Consider the following 6,634-nt stretch of genomic DNA (forward strand, 5'->3'; position numbering starts at 1 on the left):
TCCAGTTTTTTTTGCCTGGGAAATCCCATAGACTGAAGAGCCTGGCAGGCTACAGTCCACAGGGTCAGAAATCAGTGGGATACAACTTAGTGACTAAACAGCAACAACAGTGGTGAGTGTATCTTTAAATTTGTGAGACACTGGCAAACCACTTTCCAAAGTCACTGTATCAGTTTATAGTTCCACCAGCAGTATGTAAGAAAGCCAGATGCTTCACTTTCCCACCAAAGCTTGGTCCTGCCGGTCTTCCTAATTTTAGCCGGTCTAGTTTGCGTAGAGTTATTTCTATTTTTCACTCTCCCTTTTTCTGATGACTAATGACTTTGAGGCTCTCTTCATGTGATTATTGGCCATTTGTGTATCTTCTTTCGTTAAGTGGATGTGCAAACCGCTTGTCCGTTTTTACAGGGTTGTTTCTTTTCCTGTTAGTGATTTGTGCATGCACAGTTGCTCTGATGTCGCCTGCACTGGTCGGTGTACTCTTCACCACTTGTGCTGTTCTTTATGTGTTCTGGATATTAGCTCTTTGTCAGATACATATTTTTCAAATAGTTTCATTCAGTATGGCTTGCTTTTTCATTTTTTTAACTTGGTCTTTTGAAGTACAGAAGTATTTTTGTTTTGATGAAGTCCATTTTATCCATTAAAAACTTTATGGGTAATTTTTGGGGAGCTCATTTTCAGAAACCTTTGCCTAACCCAATAGCACAAGGACTTTTTTTTCTTCTAGAAGTTTAATAATTTTAGCTCCTACATTTAGGTCCATTTTCAGTTAATTTTTATGTATGGTGTGAGGTAAGGGTCAAGGTTCATTCTGTTCCTGCACAAATATTCATTTGTTGAAAAGGCAATCATTTCCCTAATGAATTACTTTTCACCTTTGTCAAAAATTAATTGTCCACATACATGTCAGTATGTTCCTGGACTCTGTCCTCTTCTAGAAGTTATAAGAATACATCTTAAAACAGCACCAGCTGTTGTCTTGATTATTGTAGCTAAATAGTTAAGTCTTGAAATTAGGTTGTGTAAGTCCTCCATACTTATTCTTTTCTTTCAAAATTGTTTGACTCTTCAAGGTTCTTTGCCTTCCTATATATTCATTCAGCTTGTCAATATGTTTTTTTTTAAAAAGAAAGAAAGCAAGTTTGCTAAGATTTTGTGAGTACATTGGGGAGATCTGCCATTTTTCTGAGTGCATTGGGAAGATCTTTTCACTTTAATAATATTCAGTTTTCCATTCCATGAGCATGGTACATCTTTCTGTTTATTTAGGTCTTAAATTTCCTTAGGCAAGATTTTGTTGTTTACAATGCTCAGATATTGCACATATTATGTTGTATGTATTCCTAGGTATTTTTATTTTTTGATGATAATGTAAATGGATTTAAAATTTTTTCATTTTCTCACTATTCATGGCTAATACTAACAAATACAATTGATTTTTTTTTTGTTATTGACTTACTATATTGTGACCTTACTAAATTTACTGGTTAATTTGTTCTAATACTTTTATTGTGGATGCCTTAGTGTTTTATAAATAGACAGTCATTGTGCCTCTAAGTAAAGGCAAGCTTGCATCTTCCTTTGCAATCTGTATGACTTCTTTTTTTTTTCTTGCCATATATTACTAGGTAGGGTATGACAATAAATACATTAAGTACAATGCTGAGCAAAAGTGGTGGGATTAGACACCCTTGCCTTGTTTCTGACCTTAGGTAGAAACCATTCCATCTTAAACTGTAGTGATGTTAGCCATGGGCTTCTTGTAGATGCCCTTGATTAGGTTAAGGGATTTCCTTTCTATTCCTATTTTGCTGAATTTTTAAAACCGTGTATGCTGATTTTTGTCAAATGTTTTCCTGCACCTATTCTGATGATCATATACTTCTCCATTATTCCACTAATATTGTGAACTACATTGATTGATTTTCAAATGTTAAGCCAATTTTGCATCCTGGGATTAAACCCCACTTAGCCAAGATAGATTATCCTGTTGATATATTGTTTGATTTTATTTGCTAAAATTTGTTAAACGTTTTTTGCTATCTCTTTTTCATGAGTGATAATTTGTCTAAAGTTGCCTTTTCTTATAAGTTTGTTTTGAGGGGTGACACTGGCCTGGGATCTGTGTTGGGACCTGTTTGCTCCTGCTCTGTTTTCTGACTGGTGTCACTCCTCCTCCTCCTGCTGCTGCTAGTGCCACAGCTTTCCTTAAATGTGTGGTGGAGCTCCTCTGAGAAGCCATTTAGGCTTGAAGTTTTCTGTAGGGGAATGTTTGTATTACAAATTCAATTTAAAAAATTAATATAGAGCTATTCAAGTTTTCTGTTTCTTCTTGGGTCATTTTTGGTAATTTGTGTTTTTCAATAAATGTCATTTCACCTTAGTTATTTCTGATGCTCTTTTTATTCCTTTCTGAGGAGCCAAGGTCTCCGTCTGCTATCACTTTTGTTCAGCCTGAAGAACTTCCTTTGTTGAGGAGTGTGTGTACTGGTTCCAAATTGGGAAAGGAGTACAGCAAGGCCGTATACTGTCACCCTGCTTATTTAATTTATATGCAGAGTACATCATGTGGAAAGCCATGCTGGATGAAGCACAAGCTGGAATCAAGATTGCTGGGAGAAATATTAATAACCTGAGATAAGAAGGTAACACCACTCTTAATGACAGAAAGCGAAGAACTAAAGAGCCTCTTGATGAAAGTTGAAAGAGGAGTGTGAAAAACTTGGCTTAAAACTCAGCATTCAAAAAACTAAGATCACGGCATCTGGTCCCATCACTTCACAGCAAATAGATGGGGAAACAATGGAAACACTGAGAGACTATTTTTTTGAGCTCCAAAATCACTGAAGATGGTGACTGCAGCCATGAAATGAAAAGACACTTGCTCCTTTGAAGAAAAGCTATGACCAACCTAGACAGCATATTAAAAAGTGGAGACAATACTTTGCCAACAAAGGTCTGTCTAGTCAAAGCTCTGGTTTTTCCAGTAGTCATGTATGGATGTGAGAGTTGGACTATAAAGAAAGTTGAGCGCCGAATAATTGATGCTTTTGAACTGTGGTGTTGGAAAAGACTCTTAAGAGTCCCTTGGACTACAAGGAGATCCAACCAGTCCATCCTAAAGGGAATCAGTCCTGAATATTCATTGGAAGGACTGACACTGAAGCTGAAACTCCAATACTTTGGTCACCTGATGTGAAGAACTGACTCATTGGAAAAGACCCTGATGCTGGGAAAGATTGAAGGCAAGAGGAGAAGGGGATGACAGAGGATGAAATGGTTGGATGGCATCACTGACTTGATGGACATGAGTTTGAGTAGTCTCCAGGAGTTGGTGATGGACAGGGAAGCCTGGCATGCTGCAGTCCATGGGGTTGCAAAGAGTTGGACATGACTGAGTATCTCAACTATGTGTACTAAAGATGGATTCCCTTAGGTTTCTTTTATTTAAAGAAGTCTTTATTTCTCCTGCAGTTTTGAATGATATTTTCTTAGACTGAAAACTCTGTATGGCCATTCTTTCTTTCAGCGCTTTATCATCATGTTCCACTCCTTTTGGTTTCCATTGTTCTGAATGAGAAGTCATCTGTTAACCTGTTGTCCTCTTGTATGTAATGACCTTCTTGTTGCATTGACTTTCAGCTTTGTGACTGTGATGTACCTTTTGGCCTGCCATTTCTCATGCACCAACTGTTTAGTGTTTGTTGAGCACCTTAAATCTGTAAAGGTATATCTTAATCAAGTTTTTGGGGAAATTTTGGTTCTTATATTCTCAAGATTTTTTTTTTCCTACCCTATTCTCTCTTTTCCTTCTGTGACTGCAATTACATGTATGTAAGACTGTCTTATGTCTTTGAAGCTCTATTCATTTTATAAATATATGTGTATTCTGTGTTTGTTCTATTTGGTGGTTTTGGTTGATTTGAATTTATATTCACTCCTTTTCCCTTCTGTCCTCTCCATTATTTTGTTAATTCCATCAAGTGATTTTTTAAAAAATTTCAGGTAGTATTTTCATCATTCTAGAATTTCTGCCTAATTCTTTTTATTATATCCACTTCTCTGTGAGATTTCCTATCTTTTGACTCCTTTTGGGCATGTTTTCATTTATATCATTGATGATGCTTATAATCATTACTTTAAAAATTCTTGTCTGATAACACCACCATTTGGGTTATTTGGGATTCCTCTCAATTGACTTTATTTTTCTCCTTACTAATGTTTCCTTTTCCTGGTTTTTCATATTCCTACAATTTTAGATTCTATCTTAGAAAGTTTGAGTGTTAAATCATGGAAACTCTTAACTTCTGTTATAATTATTTTTCAATGAGTGTTGTTTCTTTTGTTTTGGTAGGCACTTATCTTAGTTGAACTCAGGCCGCATATTATGTTTCTTGGGTGGCAGTTCTGATTTTAATTCAGACCTTTTGTGTTTAGCTACAGTTTTTAGCAGGTCCTGATCACATGAGATCAGAAACCAGTCAGAAATGTGGTGAGACAGAATTTGGGGATCCCTCTCTGGCTCCTTCTTTTCCAGGACTTCTCTTTCTCTCTAGGTGTATAGTTTATCTAGGCTTGTTAATCTTCTAGTTTTCTAAGCTATAAAGACCACTTTTTTTTTTTTCCTACTGGTGCCTTTGCTACCCCTCATGTTACAGCACCCTGGCCTGGGTTAGATGCACTGAAAATATTCTTACAACGCCTCTCTTCTCAGCATAGATTTCCCGCCAGAGTTCACTCTTTAGTCCCTTTTGTGTGGCATGCTTAGTTGCTCAGTTCTGTCCGACTCTTTGCAACCTCATGGACTCCAGACTTCTCTGTCCATGGGATCCCCCAAGCAAGAATACTGGAGTGGGTAGTCATTCCTTCTAGGAACTGAACCCTGGTCCCTGCATTGCAGACAGATGCTTTCCCAGCTGAGCCAGCAGAGAAACCCCTGCAGTGCTTTTAGGTAGCTGCTTTTGGTATTACACTCAAAGTTCGTTGTGATTATCTCTAAGAGGATTGGTCCAGAAGGATCTTAGTCCACCATTACTGGAAGAAGTCAAGTTAATATTTTCATATTAATTTGTAAAGCACTTTATGTTTTAAGAATATTAACAATTTGTTATGCATCATCATGAAAGATAACTTTGTAAGTCTATTGTTTGGTTCAAACTTTTAATATTTCTGATGTACAGAAATTTATTATTTTGATGTAATTAAATAAATAAGTTTGTGATTTCTTCTCTTAAGTTTTGTTTAAAAATCCATTGTCGTTCAAATATCAGATAAATATACACCTAGATTTTTTTCTTTTTTCCAAGGGTCCTAGTTTTTATGTTTAACTTTTTGATCTCTTTTGAGTTTATTTTTCTGTACTATATAGAGTGATATTTTTCCCAAAGAGTAAGGTAATTTCCTAAACATAATATATGCAGCTGATCATATTTTTAATAGTAGTCACAATGTTTCCAATATAGAAAGTTAATTTTTAACTTTTTAATTTTCACCTTTAAATTTAAGGTGAAAACATATAGCATTAGCAAACTGTAAATAGTGCTTGAAGTCTGGAAAAGAAAGTTTGAGTAGGAAAGATGAAACTTTGTTTTGTATGTTAATAGCAAGGCATTAAACCTCTGTGACAATCCACTTATTGTACACTTGATGAAATCACTTAGTCAATCAATAGCTCTCTTTCTCATGACCACATACATGGTGCTAATAGCAGAAGTAATAACCGATCAGGCAGTAGCTGGTATAATTGTAATCATAACTGAAATGCTATGCAAGTGTTAGCCGCTGAGGATACTAATACTTAGGTGGTGGTAAGTGCAGTAAAGGATAGAGACGTGCTGCTGCAGGACAAACAGCCCTGCCTAGGGAAATAGGGGGAGGCTTCCTTGAGAGAGGGACGATTAAGTTGAGGCTTGCAAGAGGAGTAGAACTAGCTACCTAAAGTGTGGGAGACAGTGAGGGGGAATGTTGCAGTTAGCAAAGGCAGCAGCACGTTTAAGGAGCCTGCGGCAAGAAAGAGCACAAGCATTTTGAGGAATCTAAGGTCCGGCCTGGCCGGAGCTGAGGGCAAGGGGCAGCACGGTACAGGAGAAAGACGGAGGTGTGAATAGGGCCAGCTGTGCAGGCTGCACTTGCTAAAGGGCTGTAATTTTTGTCCTAAGAGCAATGGGGAGTCGTGGAAAGATTTTAGGCAAACGAGTGATCATATTTGCATTTCAAGAACAGCAGGCTGGTTAAAGTGTGAAATTATTTCAGTGGAAGGCAACAATAGGTACAAGGAGACCAATGAGATTATTGCAAAGATTCAAGTGGGAAAAGACGGTAGTTTGGCATGATACATGGATGTATGAATGGATGGACAGTTGGGTGGATGGGTGCAAACGTAAACCTCAGTTGAGATGGCAGTAGTACAGTCTTGTGTGTGTGTGTGTGTGTGTGTGCACGCGCGCTAAATCACTCAGTTGTGTCCAACTCTGCAACCCTATGGACTGCAGCCTGCCGGGCTCTTCCCTCCAAGGGATTCTCCAGGCAAGAATACTGGAGTGGGTTGCCGTGCCCTCCTCCAGGGGATCTTCCCAACTGAGGGACTGAACCTTCGTTTCTGACATCTATCTGCATTGGCAGCAGGCTCTTT

General features: G+C 37.7%; 1 protein-coding gene across 1 annotated transcript in view; it reads left to right on the forward strand.

Moving 5' to 3' along the window:
• The window catches only part of EFCAB6 (EF-hand calcium binding domain 6), a 251,019-nt gene that overhangs the window by 102,128 nt on the left and 142,257 nt on the right, over positions 1–6,634 (forward strand). The window lies entirely within an intron of this gene.

Source organism: Cervus canadensis, chromosome 21 (genome assembly GCF_019320065.1).
Source record: "Cervus canadensis isolate Bull #8, Minnesota chromosome 21, ASM1932006v1, whole genome shotgun sequence".
NCBI classification, from domain to species: Eukaryota; Metazoa; Chordata; class Mammalia; order Artiodactyla; family Cervidae; genus Cervus; species Cervus canadensis.